At 54.8% G+C, this 15,254-nt stretch overlaps 1 pseudogene; it reads right to left on the reverse strand.

Annotated features, from left to right (window-relative positions):
- Positions 1-13,907: 13,907 nt before the first annotated feature.
- LOC136495848 (uncharacterized) lies at positions 13,908-15,160 on the reverse strand (annotated as a pseudogene).
- Between the last annotated feature and the right edge of the window lie 94 nt (positions 15,161-15,254).

A 15,254-nucleotide genomic window follows, 5' to 3' on the forward strand; every position in this document is an offset into this window, starting at 1 on the left:
GGTGCATGACCCAGGTCTTTGATGAGCACATCGGGCGAACCGTCGAGGCCTACGTGGACGACATCGTGGTCAAGTCCAGAAAGGCCGGGAATCTCGTCGACGACCTAGAGATAGCCTTCAAATGCCTCAGAGAGAAGGGCATCAAGCTCAACCCTGAGAAGTGTGTGTTCGGGGTCCCCCAAGGCATGCTCTTGGGATTCATAGTCTCAGAACACGACATCGAGGCCAACCTAGAGAAGGTCTCGGTCGTAACTAACATGGGACCAATCCGAGATCTCAAAGGAGTGCAGAGGGTTATGGGATTCCTTGCGGCCCTAAGCCGCTTCATCTCGTGCCTTGGCGAAAAAGGCTTGCCTCTATACCGCCTCGTGAGGAAATCTGAACGCTTTTCTTGGACCCCCGAGGCCGAAGAAGCCCTCGCCAAGCTCAAGGCACTGCTCACTAATCCTCCCGTCCTGGTACCACCGGCCAATGGCGAGGCCCTCTTACTCTACATCGCCGCAACAACCCAAGTGGTCAGTGCAGCCGTAGTTGTCGAGAGGCAGGAAGAAGGGCATGTTCTACCCATCCAACGACCTGTTTACTTCATCAGCGAAGTGCTCTCCGAGACCAAAACACGCTACCCCCACATCCAAAAACTGATCTACGCCGTAGTCTTGGCTCGACGCAAGCTACGTCACTACTTTGAGTCCCACCCGGTGACCATGGTGTCGTCTTTCCCCCTAGGAGAGATAATCCATAACCGGGAGGCCTTAGGTAGGATAGCCAAGTGGGCCATCGAACTCATGGGGGAAGCCCTGTCTTTTGAGCCTCAGAAAGCGATCAGTCTCAGGTCTTGGCCAATTTTGTGGCTAAGTGGACCGACACCCAACTGCCACTTGCTCAAGTCCAGGCAGAGTGCTGGACCATGTACTTCGACGGGTCCCTGATGAAGACTGGGGCAGGTGCGGGTCTGCTCTTCATCTTGCCCCTCAGAGTACACATGCGCTACATAATTTGGCTCCACTTCACCGCCTCCAACAACGTAGCCAAGTACGAGGCCCTCATCAATGGCTTGCAGATCGCCATCAAACTTGGAGTATGGTGTCTCGACGTCCGGGGTGACTCACAGCTCGTCGTCGATCAAGTGATGAAGGAGTCGAACTACCTCGACCCCAAAATGGAGGCGTACTACAAGTTGGTACGTCGCCTAGAAGACAAGTTCGACGGTCTCGAACTCAACCACATCGCACGAAAATTCAATGAGGCCACGGATGAACTGGCAAAGATGGCATCGGTGTTGGCACGGGCCTCGGTCCCCCCGAACATCTTCGTTAGAGACCTCCACAAGCCTTCCATCGACTATGCCTCAGCAATGGAAGAGGGTCCACCGGTCGAGCCCACCGCATGGCCCAAGGCCCCCTCTGTCACCGAGACCCCTTCGGCCGAGCCCGAGGTCATGGAAGTCAACGCGGAACCTCCTGAGGCCAACCAGGACATGGACTAGTGAGTCCCGTTCCTTGATTGCCTCGCTCGAGGAAAGCTTCCTGCAGACAGGACCAAAGCCCGACAGTTTGCGTGACAAGCCAAAACTTACATCCTCAGCAACGGCGAGTTGTACAGGCGAAGCCCGTCTGGCGTGCTCCAACGATGCATCACCACGGAGGCAGGCCAAGCCCTACTTTGGGACTTGCACGCGGGGACCTACGGACACCATGCAGCGCCTCGGACACTCATGGGAAACGCCTTCCGCCAAGGGTTCTACTGGCCAATGGCGATTACTGATGCCACCAAGCTCGTACGCTCTTGCGAGGGATGCCAGTACTATGCGCGGCAGACGCACCTCTCGGTCCAAGCCCTCCAAACCATCCCCATTATATGGCCATTCACCGTGTGGGGGCTCGACATGGTTGGGCCTCTACAAAAGGCCCCCGGAGGCAACACCCATCTACTGGTAGCGATCGATAAGTTCTCCAAATGAATCGAGGCTCGTCCGATCAATCAAATCAAATCCGAGCAAGCGATGCTATTCTTCACTGATATCATCCATAGGTTTGGGGTTTCGAACACCATCATCACCGACAATGGGACACAATTCACTGGCCAAAAATTCCTGATGTTCTGCGACGATCACCACATCCGTGTGGCCTGGTCAGCCATAGGACACCCTAGGACAAACGGCCAAGTAGAACATGCCAACGGCATGATCCTATAAGGCCTCAAGCCGAGAATATACAACCGGTTGAAGAAATTTGGCAAGAAATGGCTTGTCGAACTCCCGTCGGTCATCTGGAGCCTAAGGAACACCCTGAGCCGAGCCACGGGGTTCACACCGTTCTTCCTAGTCTATGGAGCCGAGGCCATCCTCCCCACTGACTTGGAATACGGTTCCCCGAGGCTACAGGCCTACAACGAGGAAAGCAACCGCACCACCTGCAAAGACACCCTCGACCAACTAGAGGAAGCCCGAGACGTTGCGCTGCTACATTCGGCCAAGTATCAGCAAGCCCTACGACGCTATCAAGCCCGACACATTTGAAGCTGAGACCTAAAGGTGGGCGACCTAGTGCTGAGACTGAGGCAGAGCAACAAGGGCCGCCACAAGCTGACCCCGCCATGGGAAGGACCATACATCGTCACCCAAGTGCTGAAGCCCGGGATCTACAAGCTAGCCAACGAGAAGGGCGAAATCCTCACCAACGCTTGGAACATAGAACAGCTACGTCGCTTTTACCCTTAAATTTCCAAGCATTGTATACACTGTTTCTCAAAATCCAATTAAGAAGCATTATTTAGTTGTTCTAATTTTTCGAGAAACCCCCTAGGCCCATCATGGGCCTCAGCATTACGATAACACCATAAGGGAGACTCAGCTCTGCGTCTACAGAGGCACCCACTACGGGGCTCGAACAAGACATGGCTCTGCCTCTGCAGAACCGAGCCTCCCTTGGGGGCTAGAAGGGGGGACCCCCCTAAGTCCTACGTACCATTTTTAGTCGTTTTTCGAAAAAAATTCTACGCCAAACTCTCTAGCGTGCTCTAACAAATCGATTATAAAAAACCTAAGGACCAAAAGACTGTCTCAAGGCCAAAAGGCTGGCCGAGTCACGAGACGGCCTACGCCTCCGGGCTACGGCACTCCCTCACCATCTTTTGCCCATGGGACAGCTTAGGCTCTGAGGAAGTTTTTTGCAAGAGATATGTTCAGAGATGAGACAGAGGGTAGAGGCTCGGAAATACAATAAAAAATGATTAAGAAGCATAGACACATAAGTACTTCAAAAAAGGCCTCGACAGGCCACAAGCGTTGCGGTACAATAATAATCCTAATATGTTGACATGGCCTCTTGGGCCCAGGTCAAGGCTCAGGGTCTCCAGCGTCGGTGGACGGCGTGGGAGGGACCACCTCCTCTTCAAACAGCTTGGCCAGCGCCATGTCGGGGCCATCAACCGCCTCCATCAGCTTCATGACCTCCTCATCGGCCTCCTCGTCATCCTCGGCCAGGACGTAGCCATCGCTGATGGCCTCGAGGTTGACACCGGCGTAGTGCGAGGCGACAATGGCCAGGGCATGCTTGACACCCATGTGCAGCGCCCCTCGGAGTCGCTCGCGCACTTGGCCGCTCAACATGATCAAGCGGCTCCCAAGGGAGCTGCCCGACTGGACTCCCTCGACCTTCAGGGCCTCGCAGGCGGTACGGGCAGCGCTCTGCAGCGCGTTGTGCTCCCTGATCTCGGCCTCGAGCATCGCCTGCACCACGACAGAAGCCTCAGTGACCCGGGAGACCTCCTTCTCCAACCCTAGGCCAAGACAAGCAGGATGGGGTTAAGCGCAAAAGGAAACAAGCCGAACAGGGGCTAAGGCCTATGGGACTCACCCTCGACTTTCTCTTCCTAGCGCTGGGCCTCGACCCGAGAGGCCTTGGCTTTCTCTTTCCAGCGCTGGACCTCGACCTAAGAGGCCTTGGCCGCCCTAGAAGCCTCCTTCTCTAGCTCTGCATCACATCGGGGAGTTAGGGGTCGAACGCAAGAAAAACAAATAAAACGAGGGGGACGGGACTCACCCTTGGCCTTTTCCTTCAAAGCTAGGGCTGCTACCCAAGAGGCCTCGGCCACCTTGAGGGCCTCGGCCAGGGCACCTTTCGTCAGTAGGTGCACGCCCTGCTCCGCCCCAGCTGCCCAGCGACAGCCTTGGCGGAGGCCTCTACTTGTTCAGCTCGGGACCTGAAGGTGTCCCACTCACTGGCCACCCGGGTCAGCTCCTCCTCCAGCTCCTTGATCCGCACCGCCAAAGGGGCAGCCTGCTCCCAAACCGTGGCCACCTCAGCCTTCGCATTGGCACAGCGAAGGCGGAGGTCCTCCACCTTCGCGATCCATGCCGACAGAAGCTCGTTGGCATAGGCAAGCAGGTCCTTCTACTGCCGGAGCTGGTCCCAGACACCCCTCTCCCACCAAAGGAATAGCGTCTTCCCGAGGGACCAGGCCTCGAGCTCTTGGATAGGCAAAATGGACATCAAGCACTGCGAGAAAAATTCAGGAAAAAGATGACACTACACGAGAAAAGAAGGTGCGTACCTGGGCAACGCCGGGCAGATCGTCAGCCATGACGGACAACGCTGTCCGCAGCGACCGCTCCGCCAGCAGGCGTCATTTCTCAAATGTGCTCTAGCGTCCCCTCGGCCACATCCTCAAGGGCAAACAGAGGCTCCCCCTCAGGGTCATCTCGGCTCCGCCACAAGACATGTGGGTGATCCCACCCACGGGGCTCGGGTCGTGCCCGCACAAGGGCCGAGCTTCCCTCGCCAGGGATCGGAGCTGGCTGCTCCATGGTGCTGGCTACCTCGGCATCCGCCACCTCCTGCCCCCAGGAAGTATCATCGGAGGAGATTGAATGGACCTCCACTTCCCGGGCGCTCTCTTGTGATGGCGCGGGCCTAGGACCAGGGGCAGTGTTGAAGCTTGCCCCACCCCCATCTCCGCTTCGTGGACCACCGGCTTCGCCGTGCTCACACCGGTCTCCATCACCCTAGCCTTGGTGGTCCCGGGGGCTCTGGCCTCTGCCACCTCGGCCCCAGTGGTCTCGAGGGCTCTAGCCTCCGCCACCTCAGCCCTAATGGTCCCAGGAGCTTCGGCCTCTGCCACCTTGGCCTCGGTGGTCCTAGGCACCTCGGCCTCCATTGCCTCGGCCTCGGGAATCCGGGGGGCCTCGGCGACTGAGGATGCCTCGGCCCCATCTGACTCGCGGGCCTTGGCCTCGCGGGGCATAGGCTCCTCCCACTCCGCCTGCTCCGTGGCCACGTCGGTAGCCTCTCCCTGGGCGACCGGCTCCTTCAGGTCGGCCCTCACCGACGCCGCACCGCATTATATGGTGGCTTGAGCCTCTACCACCCACTGGGTGGTGGAGCTGGTGCTCACCTTGAGTGCCTTATGTGGCACCAAGGCGGGCACCTTCGCATGATGCTTCTGGCTGAAGGCAAAACACCAACAAGGTCAGCATACGACCGAGGAACGAATGTGAGATGCTACCAACTCTGTCGAAAGAACACTCATCTTGAATGGGGACACAACCGCTTCAACACTACATCCCTCCTCAGCAACGGCAGTGGCGACGGTGGTGGCACGGCCTCCATGTCCGCCAATGCTGGCCGACCCTCGCTGGACTCCGGTGCCCCCTCGACTCTCTGTGGGGGCAGTTGTGTCACCCCCGCTGTTGCCTGCTCTACCTCCGCCGTCAAGCCCACTGGGCTAATGGCTCGCTTCCCTAACGCCCGTGCCTCTAGCGTGTCGGCCTCGGCCTCAGGGTGGGTGACCACCGGCCCCGAGGCATCCTCTCCTCCTCCTCCTGGGAATGCCGGGCTGCTCGCCGATGCCCTGATGTCAGGGAGATGGTCTAGGGGACCCTGCCCTACTTTGCTCTCGTCATCTCCACTAGAAGAGTCCGTCGACAGTGACGGCGACGGAGATGCCTCCACCGAGAGACCATCCTACCTCTGCTACCGGCGGTGCTTCTCCAGCTCCTCACGCTCAAGGATCTTCCCCTTGCGCTTTGCCTCCTCGGCGTCCTTCTTATTCTTCTATGCCTCGGCGTGCGCCCAGTTCATCGCCCGCTGCTTTACGTCCTCAGGAACAGGCGGTGGGGAGGCTCGCACATCCCTCATCCCCTGCAGGAACAGTGAACATAAATAAGGGAATAGGAAATGGTTAGGAACGAGGAGGCCTCGGGGGCTGCAGCGGCGCATGACTTACCAGGGAGAGGTACCCCCGCGACGGGTGCATCATGATGGGGGTTAGACCACCGCTCTTCAGCCACCCCTCCACCATCTCCCTCACCCAACGTAGAATCTCCTCATCGGAGAGGGCGATGGTAGACATCCGGATGCCCTCGATCGGCTCATCCGGTGTCATGTCGAACATTCGCCGCCGCCGAGCCATCAGTGGCTGCACCCTCCGGTGGTGGAAGGCAGCCTCTTCAGCCCCTCTAGGAGCGGCTGTAGCTTGGGCTGATCCTCCATCGGGACGCCATACCTCCACTTTTTCGGATGGATCTCTACGACCCGCCCGGTATAGGGGGGAAGTTCGCCATTGTCATTGTGGAGGTAGAACTAGCTGGTGTACCAGCGGCGATTGGATGACACGAGCTGGGCCAGGATGTAAAGGTGCTGCCGGTCTTGGCACACTTAGAGAGTGTAGCCGCCGGCCCTCACCGCCTTCCTCGTGCCCGTTGTGCCCATCGGCTTGGTGGTATGCCCCTCCCAGAAGAGGTGGAGCCACAACTCCCAATGGGGGGCAATCCGCAGGTACTCCTCATAGACGGTGACGAAGATGGCCGCCTACGCCATGGAGTTAGGGTTGAAATTGTGGAGCTCCACGCTGTAGTAGTGCGGGAGCGCCCGCATGAACCAGTCTGCCGGTAGGCCGAGACCGCGCTCATGGAAGGACACAAAGCTCACAATGTAGCCATCGCGTGGCCTCAGCTCCGGCTCGCCCCTCGAAGCAATCCACTCCGGTCTGCTAGGGTCAGTAACCGGATGGAGGAGGTCGTCGTCGATGAGCGACTGCAGCGTCTCCACGGATATGTCGGACCGACCCCAAGGATCCGCTGGAATGACAACAATGCCGCCGGCCATGAGTGTGGTGGGAATGTGGCTATGGCGGTAAGGCTCGCCCTCTCCCTCTCTTATTCCCCCTTCTCCCTTCTTCTCCCCGGCGCTCTGTATTTTTAGCGATGGCTCAAGGGCAGAAAAGGCAAGTGCAGGCAAGGTAAGGAGGGGAGGGGTGAGGCTCATCACATATTTATGCAAGAAAGGGGCGAAACAGATGGGCGATGAAACTAGGGAAGTTTCCCTCAGATCTGGCACAGTTAATCTGGATCCGATTTTACCGCCCATGCGCCCACCTCTTCCTTATTAATCGCACACACAGTTATGTCCCATCCGTTGACACCACGTCGCATCCGACCGCAGCAGCGGCAGGCGTCGTTTCGCCTCCCCAAGAAAACTACCTCAAAAGGCGCAGCTGCCGTTGTCAGCCGATGGGAGGGAAATATCCCCCACCTGATTCCTTTTAGACGAAGGAACTGGGCACCGAGCCCGTTACGGTCCAGGGGTTCGAAGGCTAGGCCCCAAGGGTCTCGACAGCCACCCCAGGGCAATAGAGTCAGGGATGACTATGGGCGAGCCCGTACATGGCAGAGGCCCAAGCAAGCGAACGCTTGGGATGCCCTAAGTCATGTCCGAGACTGGTAGGGAGGTCTTCGAATGGGATTCCACCATAGGGAGGAACCGAGCCCTCGGGGCTAATCGAACGGCCCTGAGAGCCACTAGAGAAACCCTCTGGTACTTTTGGAGTGCCTCTCTAGACCGCTAGCCGGCCCCTATCGAATGGGGCATAGGCCTCCACTCGGACTTACCCGATAACAGCTCACCGGAAGTGCCACCGCTCGCGCCCATCGAGGGTAGCCTGGCATATTCCACCCCTCCTTCCGAATGAAAAGGATGCGTGAGGGTCACACAAAAAGCTATGGGAACTCATGATCGCCCTCTCGCTCCGTGCAGAGGCTCAGGGGCTCTTCCTACAACCATGCCGAGACCCAGCGACCCAGGCTCGCACCCGAGGGCTTGGCAAACAAACCCTCCTTCCGAATGAAATAGATGCGCGAGGGTCGCACTAAAAGCCAGGGGAACTCCTGATCGCCCTCTCGCTCCGTGCAGAGGCTCGGGGGCTCTTCCTGCAACCATGCTGAGACCTAGCAACGCAGGCTCACACTCGAGGGCTCGGCAAACAAACCCTCCTTCTGAACGAAAGGGATGCACGAGGGTCGCACAAAAAGCCAGGGGAACTCCTGATCGCCCTCTCGCTCTGTGCGGAGGCTTAGGGGCTCTTCCTGCAACCATGCCAAGACCCAGTGACCTAGGCTCGCACACGAGGGCTCAGCAAACAACCCCTCCTTCCAAACGAAAAGGATGCGCGAGGGTCGCACAAAAAGCCAGGGGAACTCCTGACCGCCCTCTCGCTCCGTGCGAAGGCTCGGGGGCTCTTCCTGCACCCAGGACGAAGACAAGCAACCCGAACTTGCAGGGAAGAACGCGATAAAAGGCACCAAGCCTGTTACGGTCCAGGGGTTCGAAGGCTAGGCCCCCAAGGGTTTCGACAGCCGCCCCAAGACAATAGAGTCAGGGATGACTATGGGCGAGCCCATACATGGCCAAGGCCCAAGCAAGCAAATGCTTGGGATACCCTAAGTCATGTCCAAGACCGACAGGGAAGTCTCTAAATGGGATCCCACCGTAGGGAGGCACCGAGCCCCCAGGGCCAATCGAATGGCCCTGGGACTCACTGGAGAAGCCCTCTGGGACTTTTAGAGTGCGTCTCTAGACTGCTAGCCAACCCCTATCGAATGGGGCATGGGCCTCCACTCAGACTTACCCGATAACAGCTCACCGAAAGTGTCACCGTTCGCGCCCACCGAGGGTAGCCTGGCATATTCCACCCCTCCTTCCGAACGAAAAGGATGCGCAAGGGTCGCACAAAAGCCAGGGAAACTCCTAATCACCCTCTCGCTCCATGCGGAGGCTCAGGGGCTCTCCCTGCAGCCAAGCCAAGACCCAGTGACCTAGGCTCGCACTCAAGGGCTCGGCAAACAACCCCTCCTTCCAAACGAAAAGGATATGTGAGGGCCACGTGAAAAGTCAGGAGAACTCCTGATCGACCTCTTGCTCGGAGCAGAGGCTCGGGGGCTCTTCCTGCAAACCATGTCGAGACCCCGCAACCCAAACTCGCACTCGTGGGCTCAGCAAATGCGACAAAACCCTTCGCTCAACATGAGAAAAGCCCCTAGAGGAATAAATCCACTCCTCTAGGGCCTCGGGGGCTACACCCGGTGGGTGCGCGCACCCACCAAAGCCTCGAGTACAAAACACCATCCCGTCAGGAGCTGCCGCGAGCCAAGTCTCGTCAAAACCTCAGGAAGAGCACTCACACTCTCAACGAGGCTCGGGGGCTAATGTCGGGTACCATAAAAAGGGGTCCCCTAAGCAAGAGCCGAAAAAATTGCTTAGACCCTTTAAAAATCAAAGCCAAGAGACAACTACTGGCTAACCCCCACCTTGTCCGAGGCTACCGATTCTCCGCCTCGCTCGAGGCCTCGCACGTAGGGCCTCGAACAGGGAACTGATTCTCCGCCTTGCTCGAGGCTGGCTCATAAGGCCTCGGACAGGGAACCGATTCTTCGACTCGCCCGAGGCCCCACCCGGAAGGCCTTGGACGAGTTGCCGATTCTTCGCCTCGCTCGAGGCCGGCTCGGCAAACAACCCCGTCGCCTCCACCTTGACCCACTTCTCTGACAGGATGTCACGTCCAACCAACGCGTTCAACCGCTCCCACGATATCAGCCGAACGACGGCTCGACACAGCGGAGTGGCCGACGAGACGTGGGTCACATCGACGCCATGCCATCCGAGACAGGACGGAGCAGGGGTTACCAGCCGCTGTGCTTAGCACTGTGCCCACGACTGACACCCATACCGCACTATGCTGCCTAACCCCAACTGCTCCGAGGACAATGCGGCGTGGGGAGTTAAGTTTGGGTCCCTGTAGCCTCCGAATCAGTATACAGAACCAACTGCTCCCTCCGAGCCTCGGCAATCCACTTCAGGGTCTCGGCAGCCTTGGGATGCACGCCCACCGAGCCCCCCACGACAGTTCAGCCTCGGCACCAACTGAGCCTCGGCTCTTTACGCTATTGATGTACAGCGACCGGCACGTCGTCCGCCATGCCCTGCTTCAAGTTATCACTGGAGCTCCCACGTCGCACAGGATCGAGCGTGACCGGCGCGTCGCTTCAGTACATCAAGTACAAGACTGCTCCGTCGGCCATGCCGCCACAGTCACAAGCAACAGGGCTCGGACATGCCGCCTCTGCTCACAGAACATCACGTAGCGAACGCATGTATCACCTGTATCCCCCCTTCAACTATAAAAGGGAGGGACCGGGGCCGTTTCTAGGGACAACGAGCTCACGCTCTCACGAACATAGATGACGGGCTCACGCTCTCACGGCCGAACGGAGAACATAGACAGAAAGACGCTCAGTCACACACAAAAACAATGCGCAACACTCTGTAATCCGCACGCTCTCCCGCTGCCTAAGATCAACATCTCAAGCAATCGACACCGTCCCACGTAGAGACCTGGGACTAGCTCCCTCTCTCGCCCAGCTTGTAACCCCCTACTACGAGCACCTCGGTGCAAGGAATACAAGATCGATCTCTTAGATTGGACATAGGGCACCTATTGCCTGAACCAGTATAAACCTTGTGTCTCTTTGCATCACCATCCAGGATTAGGGGCACGCAGTACAAATTCACTAGTTGGTTGAGGGCCCGCCGGTCCAAAACACCGACACCAACACAAACCAAACATGAAAATGGTTAGTTTGGCAGGGCTTCGACTCGTCCTAAAATGGTTTTGACTCTGGCTCCTCTTATGAAGCAACTTCTCTAGTGAAGCTAAAACAAACGTTGGCCAAAAATAGCTTAAGTGATAGTTTGGTTACAAGGGCATGTTTGTCACAACTCTAGCTTTGGCTCTAGCTCCAACATCAGTTTCGATAAAGGAGCTGAATGAGCCATGCCAAACATCTCAAGAGGAGGAGCCATTTCTTGGTGCATACAGGAGAAGTCAGGGCCATTTTTTCTAGAAGTAGAAACTATAATTTGTTGTTCATCCCTCTGGCTCTGGCTCCTCCTGAGAAGCACCTAAGGAGGAGCTATTGTGAGGAGAAGGCAAGAGAAGCTATGTTCCGGTTCCTTAGTATAAAAACCGCTCCTATTTCTTTGAACTTCTTCCAAAGAACTATTCTAGTACACCATTTAACCTAGTTTCACAATAAAAACCGCTAGGAAGTAGATAGCAGAGTCATGTTGAATAGGGCCTTAGGAGAGCTCATTCCCCAGTCGCTTCTAACTGCAAAGTGGAGAAACCTAGAAGTCGAGCGGAGGCTGATTTTCTGGCTTCTTCATCTCCAGCACCGCTGCCGATTGACCTGCCCACCCCTCCCCTCGTGACTCTTCGCACCGCCCCTCCTGCCCCACCCCGCGCAGCTCCTCCCTACGCCATCTGCTCGCCCCACCCCATGACCCATCAGCCTTTTCTTCTGGCATTTAGGCGTTCACACGGCATGTGCTGTCTCTCCATCCCCTGTGCAGCAATTGACCACTGACGTGCCAAGTGCCTAGGCCTTCGTCGCTCCCTTCGAGGCCTTCGTCGCATCCTTCGCTGGCGACGAGCATCCGCCACGCCAGGTATTCGCACCCTTACTCTTTCGTTCTCATTCCTGATCCGTGAAACCGGTCACCCAAACCCTAATTTAAGTTATTTGGCTATTTGTATTCGGATCTGATCTAATTACAAGTGTATACATGCCTACAAACTTTGATTTTTTGCAAAAAAAATATTGGGTTTACAAGTGTACACCCATGTCCGTTACTGGATCTGCCCCTGCCCTAAACCCTAATGCCAGCGTATACATGTGTTGCACCTACTAACTTCTATTCTTTGCAAAATTAGTGCCACCCATGTCCTATACTGGGTCTGCCCGTATTAACTAGTCGCAAGTTTTGCAATTTTAGGTAACATTTGTTTCCTTCTAGGCAGGTTTGGAAACTTCTTGTGTGCTCCTCTGTTCGGTGCCGATTGGTGAAAATAGTTTTGGGACTCTGAGGACCTAAATTCTGTGAATCAATTGTAAAAGGTGTGGCTATTTGTACTTCCAAAGGTGTGTGAAGAAATGGAATGCAACAAGGATGAGGCCCAAAGGGCAAAGGGTATTGCAAAGAAGAAGTTTGAAGCTAGGGACTTGCAGGGTGCCAGGAAATTTGCCCTCAAGGCTCAGACACTCTTTCCTGGGCTTGAGGGCGTTGATCAAATGATCGCCACCTTTGATATCTATCTTGCTTCAGAAGGGAAGGTTGCTGGGGAGAAGGACTAGTACTCTATCCTTTTTGTTCCCACCGTTCGCTTGGCTGAATTTAGCTAAAAAATATTGTTCCGGCTGAATTATTGTGAGAAGACAATGCCAAACGAAATCTGCACCTCCCGAGAGTCGTGCCAAATTCGTCTTTGACATGTCTTGTTTCCCTGTTTCCATGATAGTAATGAAATCTAGACTATGGTCCTTTACTGCCTCTGAAATATATCGGAATTTAGCTAGGTCCAATAAACCTCTGCTATTCGAAAAGAAACCTTTCATTAGTAAACTACGTTATGATCCTTTTCCGGATCTTACGTTTTCTCGAGGTAGATTTTGATTTTCGGACAGTGGCCTTCAGATCACATAATTTTGTGTCCGGGTCCATGTCCTCAAAATCCACCTCCTACACATCCTTGATCAAATGAGCGAGCAGGTCATCATCTACGACGGCCTCGTCATCACTAGCATCAAGAATCAATGGTTTAGTAACACCCGCATTCATATCTCCTTTTTTTTCGATTGTTTTGTGAGTGGTGTTACAATCGTTCTATCAACTTCTATTTTTTTTAAAGCATTGATAGACAAAGTACACTCTGCACTGCTATTATCTAATTTATAACCTAAGTTACTGAGATTTCTAACACAAGAAGCATTCGAAATAGGAATAAAGGAAATAGCAGGGCAGGAGCTGTGCATACCAGGCTATGGAATCGACAGAGATGAAGGCGAATGCGGCACCACACTCTGTGCAGCCGCCGACTTCTTCTCCGGAGGGCTATCCAAATTTCGGATGGTAGCCCTTCCATAGCTTTGCTTGTCATATCCTCGTCAGCTGTGGAAATTCCATCAGCAGATTGGATATTAGTACGTGTACTACGTCGTAGTCCTTCAGTTGAATTCAATAGCGATAATGAATTTTCATTTGTACCTCAAGGGGATTGTAACCATGGACCATCATTAATATTAGCTGGAACATCTTTGCCCGGCTTGCTTGAATCCGACGGACGCGGAGTCATCAACCTTGACATCAACAGATCGCCTGATTCTGCAGGCTTAACTGTCTGCCTGATGGTCGGAGCAGAACTGCTGCTATGAGGTATCTCCGGTCTAACACTGCTATCAATTTCACACAGCATGGGAATAGGTGATGTCGACCTGCTGTTTGTCCCAACCTTTGGCCTAGGCGAGGTTGGCATGGGCTGAGTAGGTGTCACCTTTTTGCTGAGCCTGGGCGAGTGTGACTGATCAGAAGGTAAAGTATGTGTCCCAGCCACTAATGATCGTTCTGTAGCTTCCAAACTGGGTTCAGTACTAGTACGTTCACCACTAGTAGCTTTCTCTGGTGGATGAAGACTCTTTCCTGAACATGCATTGCCTTTGACATTCTTGGCCGGAGGGGTAACATACACAGTCGGTAGCTTAGCTATGTCATCTAGGCTTAGTAACTGGCTCAGTTTCCCTAGGCGTCCTTTTTTCTCAAGCAGTGACATCGCAGTTGCCAATTGCATTGGCACAGGTCCACCTCCAGTAGGGGCATTAGATGAAGATGACGTGTTCTCTGTAGTTTTCTGCTTTTTCTGGGCCTGTCCACCATCACGCCCATGATTTGCATCATCTTTTCCAGCCGCATCCTCATCCCGATCAGAGTAATCTAGATTCGATGGAGGAATTGTTGGCTCAAAAGTTGTCTCCTCCAAACTGAAAATTACTTCATGTCCTACTTTTCCAAAAACCACATCGGTGGTAAAGGGTAAATACTCTCTGCTCATCATCCCCACCCGAATCCGGATCACACCTTTTTTCCATATAAGTGAGCATATCAACATCTACGGTAGCACCGATGACTGTACCGAGTGCCCAAAAGCCAAGGTAATGGCGCCAAGGATGAGGGACTTTACTGACATGAACCCAAACTTCATCAAGATGATAAGCCGGAATAGAGTCACTAGCATCCTGCCACTCTGAGATTGTCAATGTGACCCCATGATTCTTCAAACAAAAATCAATATCGTCTCTTCGTTTGAGTTCATCCTCATATGGGAATTCCACCAGGAAAGAGTCATCCCCATGAGGAAGCGCTTCCCAGTTCCAGTCTGCTGTGATGAATTTTGCAAGCTCTGTCTGAACTGTGGCTGCATCAATTCCCGCTGCCTTTATCAAAGCAGTAGGAGATGGTTTCGGGGTCTCCAATTTGAACTCAAAATCTGGTACGTGGAAAAAACCCAGCTCATTCTTAGCAGAACCTAGCATGGACGCTGTTGGTTTTGGAAGCTCAACGAGAGGGCACTTTGCTTAAATGTGGGCATTCTTCTTATTACAAATAAAACAATCTAGATCCGCCTTGCAACAATCTGCTAAATGCCCATTACACTTACACCTAAAACGATGAGGTGGTTTGACCTTTTTCGGCTTTGCAAGATCAGTAGCAGAAGACGCTTCAGTTCGCCCATGAGGCCGGTATTCTGCTTGCTGAAAGTGTTGCTGGTGGCCACGTTGATTCCTGTCATGGTCCGATTGGGCTCCACGACCATCTCCACGCCCTGCTGCATTATGTCTTCCTAGATGACGGCTAACATATCCATGACCAACGCCCGGTCCAGTGCCACGACCTCTCTGAGGCCGATCGAACCGGCGTGGGGGTCTGTTTTGGTGAAAATCACGAATCGGTGGAGGAGCCTCACGACTCGGTGGTGGTGGTGCACGAGCCGCCATCTCGGCGTAGGTAGGGCGAGATGGAATGGCGGCGGCTCGCGTATGATCTGTCGCTAGGTTATGAGCGCTATTGGCATTTGGTGTTTTTGTGTCA

The sequence above is a fragment of the Miscanthus floridulus genome, chromosome 12 (genome assembly GCF_019320115.1).
Source record: "Miscanthus floridulus cultivar M001 chromosome 12, ASM1932011v1, whole genome shotgun sequence".
Taxonomy (NCBI): domain Eukaryota; kingdom Viridiplantae; phylum Streptophyta; class Magnoliopsida; order Poales; family Poaceae; genus Miscanthus; species Miscanthus floridulus.